The 15,336-nt window shown below is 35.0% G+C and overlaps 2 non-coding genes across 2 annotated transcripts; both read right to left on the bottom strand.

Moving 5' to 3' along the window:
* Positions 1-9,839: 9,839 nt before the first annotated feature.
* Positions 9,840-9,946, bottom strand: LOC128035728 (small nucleolar RNA R71). Its single transcript, XR_008192279.1, has one exon. It is a non-coding gene; the product is annotated as a small nucleolar RNA R71 (small nucleolar RNA).
* A 4,359-nt stretch (positions 9,947-14,305) lies between these two features.
* LOC128035740 (small nucleolar RNA R71) lies at positions 14,306-14,412 on the bottom strand. Its single transcript, XR_008192290.1, has one exon. It is a non-coding gene; the product is annotated as a small nucleolar RNA R71 (small nucleolar RNA).
* Positions 14,413-15,336: the final 924 nt, after the last annotated feature.

The following is a 15,336-nucleotide window of genomic DNA, read 5'->3' as shown; positions in this document are numbered from 1 at the left end:
AAGTGATAACACCATATGAAAATCCTACAATAAGAAAACTTATTTTTAGTGACAAGAGGTCAGGACAGTCAAGTGGTGAAATAGGGGAGACTTTAACTAATAAACTGTACTAATTGGATGAACCAAAAATTCTGAAACATTTATGGTAAGAATATGTATGAGTCTAGTTTCAGGAAAAAATTATGGATTTTAATTTTGAGTTCCGTAGCTCGAGTTATAAATGATTTAGTGATTGCTACGCGAGTGGACAGCTTTATCATAGATAGTGAGATAAAATTTAAAAGCAAACTTTTATGCCCCAAACTAATAAGTTAAATAAAGTAATGCCTCGAGCTCGACTCCAACAACGGTCTCGGGTAAGGGGTGTTACAACAACACTCTCGTCCAAAGTAATCAGGGAGTCAATGTGGTAATTGGAATAATTTTGCACTTCAACCTTCACCCCTTCCCTTCACAACAAAGATAGACCACCGCTCTTACCCTCTGAATTGACTGCCAAGCATCCTTCCATCCTGTATATAGAATGAATACGAGAGAAGCTATTAGAATGAATTTTTGTTTCACAAAGAAAAATAACCTCAAGGTCATTAGCAATGAGGAGTTTCTTTAACTCACGAACTGTCGCAGGATTACCAACCCCACGACAGTTCCAGCTAAAGATTTTCATGGCTCTTGGCAGGGCTGACCGCCAGCTACCGCCTTAACAGATGAAACATTCTCAAAAATTCTTCTCTTAACGATTCTAGTTGGGCTTTCCTCCAAATTTTTGCCATTTTGACCCCTTTGTCTCTTCCTCTTGCTCTTGAACCTTCCCATTCCATCCCTTATAGTCTTTTGATTCCTTCTATCCATAGGAGAGATGGACAAAGACTCTTCTTCGCAGCTCCTTTCCTTCCCTTTATATTCAGGCTGCCCATTTTCATCCCTTGAATTAGTTTGACTCTCTTCCTTATCATCATTCATTTGAGTCTTATGCTTAATTAATTCCACTCTATTCCTTTTCAATCCCCTTTCTTGGTTCGGGTGAATAGTTGGTGCTCTCAACCAGCTTCCGTATTGGAGATTTTGTTTGTTCAACCCTACCCCTTCCACTTTATTTTTACAAGTTTTAATTGAATGTCCTATCAGACCACACACATAACAAAATTCTGGAAGCGGTTCATACTTTATCACCCCTATTGTTTCCACCCCCTCTTTATCAACAAGTTTCACCACCCTCCTCAAGGGTTTCAACACACCAATTTTTACTTTAAGCCTCATGAACTCTGTCCATCCTCCAAAACAATCCTTCCAATCAATAGCAATCAGCTCACCTAAAGCATTCCCTACATCCATAGTCGTTTGACGTGCCATGAGCTCTATTGGGAAATTATAGACTCTAAGCCAAAAGGGAGACAGCCAGAATTCATAAGATTTTATGTCCTTTCTTTTCTCGAACGGCAACATCGAAAATAAGCAACTATCAAACAACCAGGGTGTAAGGTTAAGGATTCAGCTCCGGTCCTCCAGACATCCAAAATTTAACGATCACAACCCCCTCTTTTAGTGCCACAAAATCCACCTCTTCTTTTGTATACCACAGTGGCTTGAACACCCTATACATCACCTCCTCGTTTGGGCTATCTGATGCCATAATTTTGTCGATCCCCCAAATTTTAGATCCTTGGGCACTTTTGTCTTCATTTTTATTGATAACCTAAATAGACTCTTCTTCCAAAAATTTTAGCCTCTCCAGGAGTTCATTTAACCTGTCCGTTGATGGTGGCATATCACTTTCCGGCCTTTCCTCTATAGGCGCAGCCGAAAAGGAAAACTGTCAAGAAAAATAGCCCACGAAAAAGTGAAAGCAGTAATATAAACCAAAAGAAACCTACACCCCCAGAACCTTCAATCCAAAGAAAATGCAAATGTCTAGAAAACCAGAATCAAGGAAAAAAACAGAGGTCGCCAAGCACACGACATAATCAAAACAACGAAAAATAGAATCAAGAACAGTAATAAAACCTAAGTAAGCAGATAAGATCAGGAAAACAACAAAACAAGAAATCTTGGAGATTAATCACAAGGAAGAGAATAGGAAACAAGGAAAAGAAGAAAAAGATAAAAAAACAACCAAAAGAATGCAAATCAACGCCCAGCCTTACCAAAATTCAAGAAACGATCCCCAAACCCCTGCATGCATGCGACAAGCAAAAAGATGTAAATAATTTGATAACACCTTTTTCATGCAGAAACAGACACCAAGAGTACGTAAAGAAGTAAGAAAATGACCAATAGGAATCACAAACCCCCGTGGGTCCTACAATTCCAGTAAACACATCAAAATTCCATGTACATAATCCAAGATCATTGAAAAATTAAAAAAATAATAAAAAAGACCAGAAAAAGAACAAAAGAGTAGATCAGATAGAAATCACCGCAAGAACCAATGGATTAATCCCTGTAGGGATGTCAACAACTTTGATGGGAACAACTTAGAATCAATCACGTTAGTCCAATCACCCTGAACGACACTGAAAAAGAAACAAAAAACTTTGAGAACCAAGCACACTCACAATGCAACACCCTTTAAACTGCCATAAAATTCAAAAGAATAAGGAAGACACACGAACGTAAAATCAAGAACAGAAGGCATCCAAATCTTGGAGAAAATTGCTTGCTGTTGCTGCTGCTACCAGGGGCTACCAAGCAACGCTACCAGGCGACATTCGAGTTAGAACAGAAAGCTTACTGGGCTCTCCAACGACTTAACTTGGATCTTAAAAGTGCCAAAGAGAAACGGATGCTTCAACTTAATGAGTTAGAAGAATTCTGAATGTCTTCATATGAGAGCGCCAAATTACTTAAGGAGAGACTCAAGAAATGGCATGACAAGCACATTCGAGTTCGAGAATTTGAAGCAAGTCAGCAAGTCTTGTTATTCAATTCCAGATTAAGGTTCTTTCCAGGTAAGTTAAAATCACGTTGGTCTTGTCCATTTATGATTCGTCGAGTCTATCCATACGGAGTTGTTGAACTTTAAGGTAAGGGAGGTAATTTTTGAGTTAATGCTCAACGCTTGAAACATTACTGGGGAGATAAAATTGAACAGAATCAAATCTCGTTCATTTTATCATATATTTAATTTTTCTTGTTCTTCTGTTTGAATAAATGATTAGGGTATATTTTCGGGATTAGCATGTTTAAATAAATTCTGTCTAGGAGATTGGAACTTAAGCAGGACTGCTTGTGACCTCTCAAATCTTTCTTGGGAATTGATTTTAACATAATTTCCCAATAAATTATTCCCTAAATGACAAAATAAATTTTTAGTTTTTCAAATAAAAGGGTCAATTTTGATCTAAGTTTATTGTTGCAACTCATTTTTGAATTTTCATTAACTCTAGAAACTTAATTGAATTATTTTTAAAAATTTGGTTGCTCTTTTTCTAAATATTAAAAATTTGGTTGCTCCTAAATTTTAATTTAATTATCTAATTTTTCAAATTATTGAATTATTAATTTTTTATATTAATTAAATTTTTGAGAAAATAATTGTTACCATCTTATGATCAGGTTAATCATGCCTTGCAAGAGAACTCTTGCATCTGCCCAAATTAACGAATCACAAAACAAGTTCCACTGTGAATAAGCCAAAGCAGGAAACAAGAGTATCTTCAAGAATCAACAGATGCATCCAAAGAAAGGTTTCACATTGAAAGAAAGCAACTATATTGGTTTTATGGCGCATATTCGTCAGGTTGCTGAAACTCTCAATTGGGAGTTGTTTTGTGAGAGGATACCTAGTGTGGATGAGGAGTTAGTATGCGAATTCTATGCAAATTTAACCTCAAGCGAGTTGATGGAAGTTCCAGTTCGTGGAATCAAAATACCAATAACTTCAAACGCTATTAATGAGTTCTTTGACTTGCCTGATTTCAAAAACGACGAATGTTCCTCCTTGATGAGCAACATAGAGTCTAAAAATTTGCAAGAAATTCTCGAGGAACTTACAGTTCCAAGTTCTAAGTGGATGTCAAAGCAAGGAATCCACACTTGTCGAAGAGAATATTTGACAGCACTCGCAAAGGTATGGTTCTACTTCATCCGATTCAGCCTTATGCCTAGCTCACATGGGACTACAATCTCATTAGAGCGAATGGTCTTATTATACTAGATTTTAACTAGGAAGACCATTGATGTGGGAAAAATCATCCTGAGAGGAATGTAGAATTGTGTCGTTAGGCGTTCACGTTCTGGCCCAGCTTACTTTCCTTTACTATAACAATTCTGTGCTTGAAAGCTAAAATTCTTGCAAACGTAAAGAAGACAGGCTATAGCCAGGGCACAATCACAGATTGGGATCTCTATCGAATAGCTGGAGACTCCGTTCTATAGCAGCGAGTTGAAGAAAGTGAGGATCCCGAAAAAAGAAGAAGATCACAGAGATCGAGCCAGTGCAATCGGCTGAAGTCCCTGATAAGGTGGAACCAATGGAACCAGAAGCTGAACCTGATATCGAGACTTCAATGTTTAGAGCTCAACCACCTCACCCAGATATTCGAGATGAGTTGTCAAAGTTAATGAACATAATGCAACATATGCAGTGCAGCAACAAGCTTACTAGAAATACTCAAAAATAAGGGATGACTCGATGAGAAGTGCTCTTACGAAAATTTACAATGACCCATTTATTTTTGTGCTTGAGTTTTCAGATTACATATTTGAACCATGGAGCCTATTATCAAAAAAGGAGCGAAGCGATTCATGCAAAGACAATAATGATGGAGCAAAATATGAGTCAAATTCGGAAGGATATGTAAATAAATAAAGGGGGATCTCAACTTTAGTTTATTTATGTTCATAGGTTATTTTAGGATAAATTTAATTAGGAATTCTTGTATAATAAAACAAGAGATGGAAATCATTAATAAAATTGAACAAGTCGCGAAGTATAGAGTGTGGCAATAGATATATACATGTCTAGGATTGGATTTAGAAAGAGCATGGTAATTAAGCAGTCAAATAGACTCAACTCCTCTTTTCTAGAATCCTACCTGGTGTATAGTATCTATTCACTTTAAACAATGAGGACATTGTTCATTTTAAGTAGGGGGACCAAAAAATTGAAATTATTTCCACTCAGAATAAATAGTTCTTTTAATTATGATTAGGATATATTTTGTTCAATAATTTGAAAATTTGTTAAGTATGCTAAACTTCAGTATAAATAAAGTTATATTATTTCAATAAATTGTTATGTTAGCTGAATAATGATATAAATGTATTTTTAATAAAGCATGCAAATCATACCATAAAATTTTTAGCTCCTTAAGGAAGGTAGGCATGCATGAAAGTTTAAGTCTCTAGAATTGACTTAGTAGTTTCTTGAGGCGAAATCCTAGAAAGCATGGAATGTTGAAAATGATTTAGGCAACTCTTGTTTGGACCGTTTGAGCCTTTCAAGCCAACCTTGATGAAATTTTATCCTTTGAAACCAAACTGAGACTATATGGCCTAATTTTATTCGAACCCTTGCAATATTTAGCCATCACTTCTCTCTTAATTATCTTTAAATTGTCCCAAATACTAGACTCAGTACTATTCAGAATATTCTTTGAAAATAAGTTTTGGGAGTTGAAAGAAGTATCAAATGTTCTAAAAATTGTAGTACATACAGTAAAATGCTAAAAAAAAAAACAAAAAGAGCACATGTACTTGAAAGAAAATAGATGTATAAAGGAGCATGTTAAAGCAAAGTAAGTTGGTGTATTGAGGGAATTATTCCAAAGGTACGATTGAAGCTGAGTCTAGGGTTTAAAAGCCTAAATTTATCTATCTTTTACCTACCTCTAGCCTAGCTACGTTACAACCTTTTTTAAAGACTTATTGATTCATGTTTTCTATGCTACTTGCATTAGTGGAGAGAAATTGTTATGTTCAACATATGAAGGCATAAGTTAAACTTAATGATTGCAGCTTAATCTTGAATAACGAAATAAAATCAAATTGGTACGGGTTAAAATGTCTTGTTAAGGAAGCAATTAGTCTAATTGTGCTATCATAATAGTTGTTGAGATTAATTTGAACGATATGTATATTTAAGTAGCATAACTATAAAATTTCTTGTTTTTGAGCATAAGTATATTAAAATCATAATTCTAGGAAGAATGTTATTCAAGGAATTTTTAAAGGTGTTTTTCGAGTAATTCTTTTTAATTTTGCATTACTCGGGATGAGAAATGAATTATGTTTGGGGGTGTGGAAACACAAAAATTTAGACATTTTTACATACCCTTTTTAACTTAAAATCATACAGTTTCAATAAATTTTTTGTCGAAAAAATAATTAATTTTTACAAAATAATTAAAGTGCACTTAAAATATGAACATGTTGAATTTTAGTTAATTTTATAATTAAATTTTATGAATTTTGGTTATTTTCGACAGATTTGCACAAAGGGCGAAAAATGGCTCGGCAGACACTGCTAGAAGTGCAAAACTAAGAAGCAATTTGAGGTATCGAGGCAAACTAAATTTCAGCCTAAGATAGTCCAAAATTATATGTATTAATTCATAATATAATTAATTTTAATTTATATCCAGTTTAATTTGGGTTAATAAATTATTATTAATTAATTATGAAAAAATGGTCTAGTTGAACTGAACCGAGTTAACTGAACCGACCAAGAAATGGACAGCCCAAAAACTGTCCCAAGAACTGACCCAAATCAGATTATTATCTGATTATTTAAGCTTGCAAAAAGGCCCTTGAAGACTTGTTCAAGTTGCATTCAAACCCCTCCACAATTGGTGGCTTTATAGATTTTCCCCAAGCCTAAATTAGCAAAGTTGAAACTATCAACCTTGCCACATGTGTGGCTGGCCAAGGGAGGGCTCTTTGGATGAAAATTTTAGCTATTTTTAGCAGCCCTCGTCAGCTATAAAAACCCCCTTAGGCTGGTCATTTTAGAAACACACCTCAAGCATTCACATCTTTCCTCTCTTCTCTCCACTTTCTCTCTTCTTTTCCATTCCAAAATTCCCTTGCTCTCTTGTCAATTTCTCCTCTTGGGAAAGGGGCATTCATCAGCTATTTGGAGCAGCAATTAAGTGTTCATAGTAGCCTTGGTCGATGAGGACAACGGAGAAGGAAGAATGGAGCAACTAGTCAAGCCACGGAAAAATACCAGATTTGATTCTTGTTCCATATCTCTTTAATTTATGTTGTTGTTATGCTTAACATATCTATGAATATTTATGTTGTTGGAATGATTAATTTACTCAATTTAGCTTGAATTTAATTCGTGTTAGGTTGATTGCATTTCATTTGTTAAAATTATTTAAATTGTGCTTATGTTGTTATAGGCCTCGGTAAGATGCTTGACTAAGTAAAAATCATGACTAAGTTATTCTTGCATTACAATTGTTAGGTAACTAATGAATTAATTATTTAAACGGATTGAAATTGTAATTAATGGACACAGTACATAATCAGTGCATGTTTAATCATGTAAGGTAGCTGAGGGTTAGATTAGCAACGGTATCTGACGATACATTTGCCTTGCATAACTTGCAAGATTATTGTGATTAAACTGTTTCAAGGTAAGGATACTTTGTTACCTCACATAGTCTTTTATGTGCTTATTAAATCGAGTTAATTGTTTGAATTGACATAGGGATATGTACCAGAGATTATTTCGATTTAATAAGTATGTATGTGCAATAACATATTTGCCTATTAAGAATTGTTTAATCGGTTGAATTGACATAGGGATATAGCCAAGAGATAAATGGATTTTGGTAGGTGAGTATGTTCATAAGTAAGCAAATTACCGAGTTTTCGTGAACTTATTTGTAACAATATAAACTTGAGTTTAATAATTCTAAGTTAAGAAATGTAATTAATCTAGCACAATTATGTCATCTTGATTAAAAACGTATTTTGAAATCGTGCATTTGAGATTTATTTATTTAGTTTACTTAGTTTAAAATCTTAGTTTTTAATCACCCTCTTCAAACAAAGTATTTTTCTTCACCAAAGTGTTTTAAATAGCATTCATAAATAATTCTTTGCACAGTCCCTGTGGGTACGATAACTCGACATTTACTTGTCACTTTATTACTTGTTGCGATTGTTTACACTTGCACATTTTCGTCGTTCTAGCTGTCTCATATTTAAATCTTTCTGTGACATTAAATACTTCATACTTTTATGATCTGTAAAGATGTGACATTTGTTACCGTACAAATGGTGTCAGCCAATCTTCAACATAAACACAATAGCTGCAAGGTCTAAATTATGCGTCGAATAATTCTTTTTGTGTGGCTTCAACTGTCTAAAATCATATGCTATCACTTTGCTTTCCTACATCAAAACACAACCTAAACCATTTAAAGACACGTCATTGAAAATTACGAACTCTTTAGACAACTCAGGTTGAGCTAACACCAGTGCCTCAGTCAATAACGCTTTCAACTAATTGAAACTTTGCTAGCATTTCCCAGACCACTCAAATTTCACATCTTTTTGCAATAATCTCGTCATCGGTGTAGCAGTCATTGAAAATCCCTTAACAAACCTTTTGTAATACCCGATTAATCCCAAAACGCTTCTAACCTCAGATACATTTCCCAGAGGTTTCCAATCAACAAAAGTTGAAATCTTGCTTGGTTAAACTCTAATGTCCTCGACTGATACAACATGTCCTAGAAATCTGACTTCCCAAAGCCAAAATTCACATTTGCTAAACTTGGAGAATAATTGCTTTTTGCGTAGAATTTGCAAAATAATTTTCAAATGCTCAACATGCTCAGACTCATCCTGTGAATATATTAAAATATCATCGATGAATACCACAACAAATTGGTCCAAATATTGTCTAAAAATTTTGTTCATAAAAACCATAAATACTGTATGTGTATTACTTAAAACCAAACGGCATCACAAGAAATTCATAATGTCTGTACCTGGTCTTGAATGCAGTTTTTGGTACATCAAAATCTTTAACTCGCGGCTGGTAATGACCAGAACAAAGATCAATCTTTGAAAATCCTATTGCACCTTTCAACTGATCAAACAGATCATCAATTCACAGCAATGGATACTTATTATTGATCGTAACTTTATTGATTTGGTGGTAATCAATACATAATCTCATAGATCCGTCCTTTTTCTTAATGAACAGATCAGGTGCACCCTAAGGTGAAAAATTGGGTCAAGCAAAACCTCTTTCTGTCAACTCTTGTAACTGCACTTTCAACTCTTTCAACTTAGTAGGAGCCATTCTGTAAGGAGCTATCGATATCGGAGATGTTTCCGATACTAAATCAATAGCAAACTCAACCTCTCTGATTGGCGATAACCTGGGTAACTCTTCTAGAAACACATCTGGATACTCACAAACCACTTGAACTGATTGTAACTTCAACTCAAAAACTCTAGAATCAAATACATATGCAAGGTACGCATCACAGCCTTTTCTTACATATCTCTGTGCTGACATAGCTGGAATAATATTAGGCATACCACTTAAACTATCTGGTTCAATCTAAAGCTTTTCACCATTCTAACACTTTAACACAATAACCAGTAAATTTTCAAATACTCCAAACAGTGGGCCAATTCAGTGGTATGCCCATGGAAGATCCATATTTTCACCTTTGATTATTCATGAAGGTGAGTGATTCGTTTAAGATAGCTGGTGTGACTGAAGATGCATTAAGGTTGAAGTTGTTTCTATACTCGTGGCAAGATCAAGCACGAGCATGGTTAAATTCATTGCCACCAAGTTCAATAACTACATGGCATGAATTAACAAAATGGTTTTTGGAAAAATATTTTCCACCGAGCAAGAACGCAAAGTTGGAAAATGAGTAACTACTTTCCAACAATTGGAAGACGAGTCCTTATATAAGGCATGCGAACGATTCAAGGAATTTCTTTGTAAGTGTCCTCATAATGGGATTCCTCATTGAATCTAGTTAGAGACATTTTATAACGGTCTCAATGCATACATAAGATTAATGGTTGATGCTTCTGTGGATGGTGTGGTTTTGTCTAAATCTTATAACAAGGCTTATGGGATTATCGAAAGGATCACTAGCAACAATTACCAATGGCCAACAAATCAAGCAGTTTTCGAAAGACAACTAGCTAGAGTTCATGAAGTGGACGCACTGACTTCACTCTCTGCTTAGGTATCTTCTACTTCCCCAATGTAAAAACAGTTTACTACTAATGGTTTGAATCATTTTGCAGCTCAATCACCAAGTCAGTATGACATTGTTTCTTACGTATACTATGGGGATGGTCATTCTTTCAAGAATTTCCCTTTGAACCGTGAGTCTATATATTACGTAAAGAATCAATATCAAAATAGAAGTGGACAAGGACTACAATCCAACTTCTACAATCCATCATGGCAGAATCATTCGAACTTTTCCTGGAGTAACAAAGGAAATGGACCGAACACTCATATGCAGCATAGACCCAGTCGATCTCAAGGGTTTAGCCAATAAGCTCCTAAAACCCACCTCAAGCTGAGTCATCAAACAATTTGGACAACTTGTTGAAGGCATACATGGAAAAAAATGACGCATTGATCCAAAGTCAAACAGCAACACTGAAAAAATTAGGGAACCAAATGGGTCAATTAGCTACTGAGCTTCGTAGTAGACCGTAAGGAGCCTTGCCGAGCGATCAGAAAATCCAATGAGTCCTGGTAAAGAGCATCACTAATTGATTGTGTTACGAAGTGATAGGATTTTAGAACCCAAAGAGGTTGTGATTGAGATGAGCCTACTGAGAAGGAGGAAAGTCAACCAGCAGTTGAAGTTCTTACACCAAAGAAATCAAGTTCTGAAAAATCTGATGAGATAAACCTAAACTAGTAAAATTTGAGAAGCTAACACCTTCTTTTGCAAATTTTCCTCCTCAAAATAGTTGTCTGTATCAACCTAGAGTTCTATATCCTCAAAGACTTCAGTAGAATAAGCAGAAACAAGAGGTACAATTTAGGAACTTCTTGGATGTTCTAAAGCAACTTCACATCAACATCCCGTTGGTGGAGGCTTTAGAACAAATTCCCAACTATGTGAAGTTTATGAAGGATATTCTATCCAAGAAGAAATGATTTAGTGAGCATGAGACTGTTGCTGTGACGAAGGAGTGTAGTGCATTCTTACAGAACAAGCAACCTTCAACTTTGAAAGACCCTGGAAGCTTTACGATACCCTGGAACCTTGGAGCAAGCATCAACTTGATGCCCAAATCTATTTTCAAACTATTGGGAATAAGTGAAGTAAGACCCACTACTGTGACACTTCAACTTGTGGATCGCTTGTTAGCATATCTCGAGGGAAAGATCGAGGATGTTTTGGTAAGAGTTGATAAGATTATTTTTCCTGCTGACTTTATTGTGTTAGAATTTGAAGTAGATAAGCAATTTCTGATCACCTAGGGAGACCTTTCCTAGCCACGAGAAGAACGTTATAGATGTGTAAAAAAGAGAACTCACCATGCGAGTTTAAGACAATAAGGTAACATTTAACATTCTGAAGGCCATGAAATTTCTCGATCCGAGAGAGGAATGTTCAATAATAGAGGAATTAGAAACCTTAGTTTCTATGGAATGAAAGAGCAATTTTGAAGAAGACCTGTTGGAGAGCACTTTAGGGTTTGAACCCTTAGAAGATGAAAAGGTAATGAAGGTATTGCTTTAATGGAAGCCAATCCTAGGAGTTATGTTCAACCACTACGGTTTGAACTACTAGAGTTGGAAGTTCGAGAATTTACACAACCCAAGTTGTTAATTGAGGAACCACTTAAGCTTGAACTAAAGGTACTTCTGATGTGATCCCGACCGCGTCATGTTTCGATACAACTCAACGACCTCAAAATTACCCTAAGCTCGAGGGGCCCAAGTGCAAAATGAAGATTAATTTCAGCTCAATGAGCTCAATTCTAGCTTCTTCAAGCTCATCTAGTTCAACCCAAGCTCATTTAGCTTAACTTCAACTCATTTTTAATTTACTGGAATAAGTATTTAGTTGTTGGAATAAATTACTCATCTTAGTTAATTGATTTCATCTTAGTTAATTAAGTTGCTGGAATAAATTACTCATCTTAGTTAATTAAGTTCATCTTAGTTAATTTAGTTGCTGGAATAATTTATTGTTGCATGTGTTTTTAGTTTATTAAATTAAGTTATGTGTTAAATGTGTTTAGTTACAGTTTATTAATTAAACTTATTAAGTCTAATATGTGTTTAAATGTGTTTTAATGTGTTTGTTAATAAATGCTTGCAGGTGACTATTTAGTTGCTTATTAAGTTTAGTGTGTTTAAATGTGTTTTAATGTGTTTGTTAATAAATGTTTGTAGGTGACTATTTAGTTGGAATCAGTTAACTATAAGGGCTGTTACAAAGTGTTAATTGTGACTATTCAGTTGGAATCAGTTACATACAAGGGGCTGTTACATCAATTAAAGGAAAACATTATACATCATTCAAAGGAGCTATTACATTATTTAAAGGAAAGCATTATACATCCTTTAAATTCAATAGCCTATTCTTCTTCTCCATGGTGTCTATTTGGTTGTCCAAGGGAGAATTTAAAGCTCTTCCTAAACTCTTTAGCTGCTCAAGAATGAAACCTAAGCATTCAAGATCATTTAATCAGCTGAATTGGAATATTAAAGTTGCTATTACTTAGGCCTAGAATTTCAAGAGTTTGTGCTTAATGATTAAGTTAATTTTAGATCATTATTAGCTCATTTAAGCTAAATAATTGTGACTTTTCAACTAGGCCTTATTTAGCATTATAAATACTTGTAATCAGCTCATTGTAAGGGACTTTTGCTGAATTTATGTTAAAATTGAAACTTGTGAGATTTCCAATTCTCCTTGTTCTTTTCAGGATTGAATTGACTTATCAAGTTATCTTGTGGCATCATTCCTTCCTTTGCTAAACCGAACTTATCACCTTTGGTGTGGCATTCATTATACCTTTGGTTCCTATCACATTTGGTAGTGGGTCAAGGTTCTTTGCTGATTTTCCTAAACCAACATTCACCTAAGATCTACTTTGGGATTCGGGTCAACAATCTCTATTGTTGGTTCATTCCCTGCCCTTAGTCGATCTTTCCATTCATTATTAAACCTTCTTCCTTTTAAAACCTTTGTTTGGAGCCTTTCATCTATTCTATTGAAACGAACTTAGCTTTACTCAAATTCACGATCGGGCACTCACATACGGCTCCAATCATTCCAAAACAAGTTCGTATAAACTTTCGTCTCATTTAAAATACATGCAAGTCGGTGAGAGAAGGATGTTACAACTTGATCAGTTGGAAGAGTTGAGGTTATTTTCATATGAGAATGCCAAGACGTGTAACAAAAAATATAAGAGATGACATGATACTCATATACAACCTTGTGAATTTAGAAAAGGTCAGAAAGTAATGTTGTTTAATTTGATGCTAAGGGTATTTCTGAGAAAGCTCAAATCTCAATGGAAAAGGCCTTATACCATCTACAAAGTTTATCCATATGGAGCTGTAGAATTGGACGACAACCACAGAGGTACGTTTAAAGTTAATGGTCAATGTGTCAAGTATTGGGATGGTGAAGTTGAGCGAATTAAAACCTTGTTCAAATTATTAGACCGTTAATTTTTCATGGTTTTACTTTTTAATAAAAATTTAGAAATAATTTTCTTAAATTAGTACATTTAATTAATTCTACCTAAGGAGATTGGAATCTAAGCAGGATCGTTGTGACCCCTCCAACCTTTACTTGGAATTAATTTAATATAATATTTTGAGAAGAAATTTTCTAATTAATTTAAAAAATTTTATTTTTCACTTTAATTTATGTTTTTAATGTTAACTTTCATTGTTTATGTTTAATAAGGGGGTCAAATTGGCACACGTACTAATCTTATTGCTGATAATAGGGATCATTCCATAAGATAGTATGTTGTGCCACTCTTTAATGAGTTAAATATGGGAATTAGGAGATCAAAGATCGAGGCACCCCAATTTGAACTGAACCCTTTAATGTTTCAAATGCTTCAAACCCTGGGCCAGTTTAGCGTAATGCCCATGAAAGATCCACATCTTCACCTTCGATTGTTCATAGGGGTGAGTGATTCCTTTAAGATAGCCGGTGTAATTGAAGATGCATTGAGGTTGAAATTGTTTCCATACTCACTGTGAGATTGAGCACGAGCATGACTCAATTCATTGCCACCTAGTTTAATATCAACTTGGTAAGAATTAGCTGAACAATTTTTGGTTAAGTATTTCCCACCTAGGAAAAATGCTAAGTTGTGAAAAGAGATCACCACTTTCCAACAATTGTATAATGAGTCCTTGTACGAGGCATGGGAAAGATTCAAAGAGTTACTTCGTAAGTGTCCTCATCATGGGATTCCAATTGCATCCAGTTGGAGACATTTTAAAACGGTCTCAATGCACACACAAGGTTGGTGGTAGATGCTTCTGTGAATGGTGTTCTTTTGTCGAAGTCTTATAATGAGGCTTATGAGATTATTGAAAGGATAGCCAGTAACAATTACCAGTGGCCGACAGGTCCAGCAACTTTAGGAAGATAAGTAGCCGGAGTGCATGAAGCAGACGCGCTTACATCAGTTTTAGCCAAGGTATCTTCAATGTTGAAACAATTTACTACTAACAGTTTTAATCCTATTGTAGCCCAACCACCAAGTCAATTCGATATTATTTCATGTGGTTACTATGGGAATGGTCATTCTTTTGAGAATTGTCCATCAAATCTCGATTCAGTTCATTATGTGAGGAACCAACACCAAAATAGAAGTGGACAAGGGTAATAGTCCAACTTCTACAATCTTTCATGGCGTATGTAACACCCTATACCCAGCCTGGTCGCCAAGCCTGAATATTAGGATGCCACACCACCGTCTCATGTCAACACAACAAGTAAATTGTCACATTATTAAGTAATCATCTTCTCTATTAGTGATCTTATAATATTTTAGTCAAACAATTATAAATCATCATTAGAACATGCCAAACATACTTTAAATAAACTTATAGTAATAACAGAACATGCATATGGATCACTTGGCAAAATTTCCAATACAATCATGTAGGTATCAATACTAGGACAAGGGTATCGATATTTTCCTGGTATTGATACTCGTGATAGGGTATCGATACCAAATTACGATTTTGACTTCCTGCACATTTGAAAATCACAAAGGTATCATATTTACAATACAAATATCAATACCTCTGCTACAAAGAAGAAAAATATAATATACATAAGCATAAAAATCATTCTAACTTGTACCAATTCATCATGCTATCATATC

Source organism: Gossypium raimondii, chromosome 12, assembly GCF_025698545.1.
Source record: "Gossypium raimondii isolate GPD5lz chromosome 12, ASM2569854v1, whole genome shotgun sequence".
Classification (NCBI taxonomy): domain Eukaryota; kingdom Viridiplantae; phylum Streptophyta; class Magnoliopsida; order Malvales; family Malvaceae; genus Gossypium; species Gossypium raimondii.
Note: the sequence above shows the minus strand (reverse complement) of the source record. Positions and strands in the feature narration are given on the sequence as shown.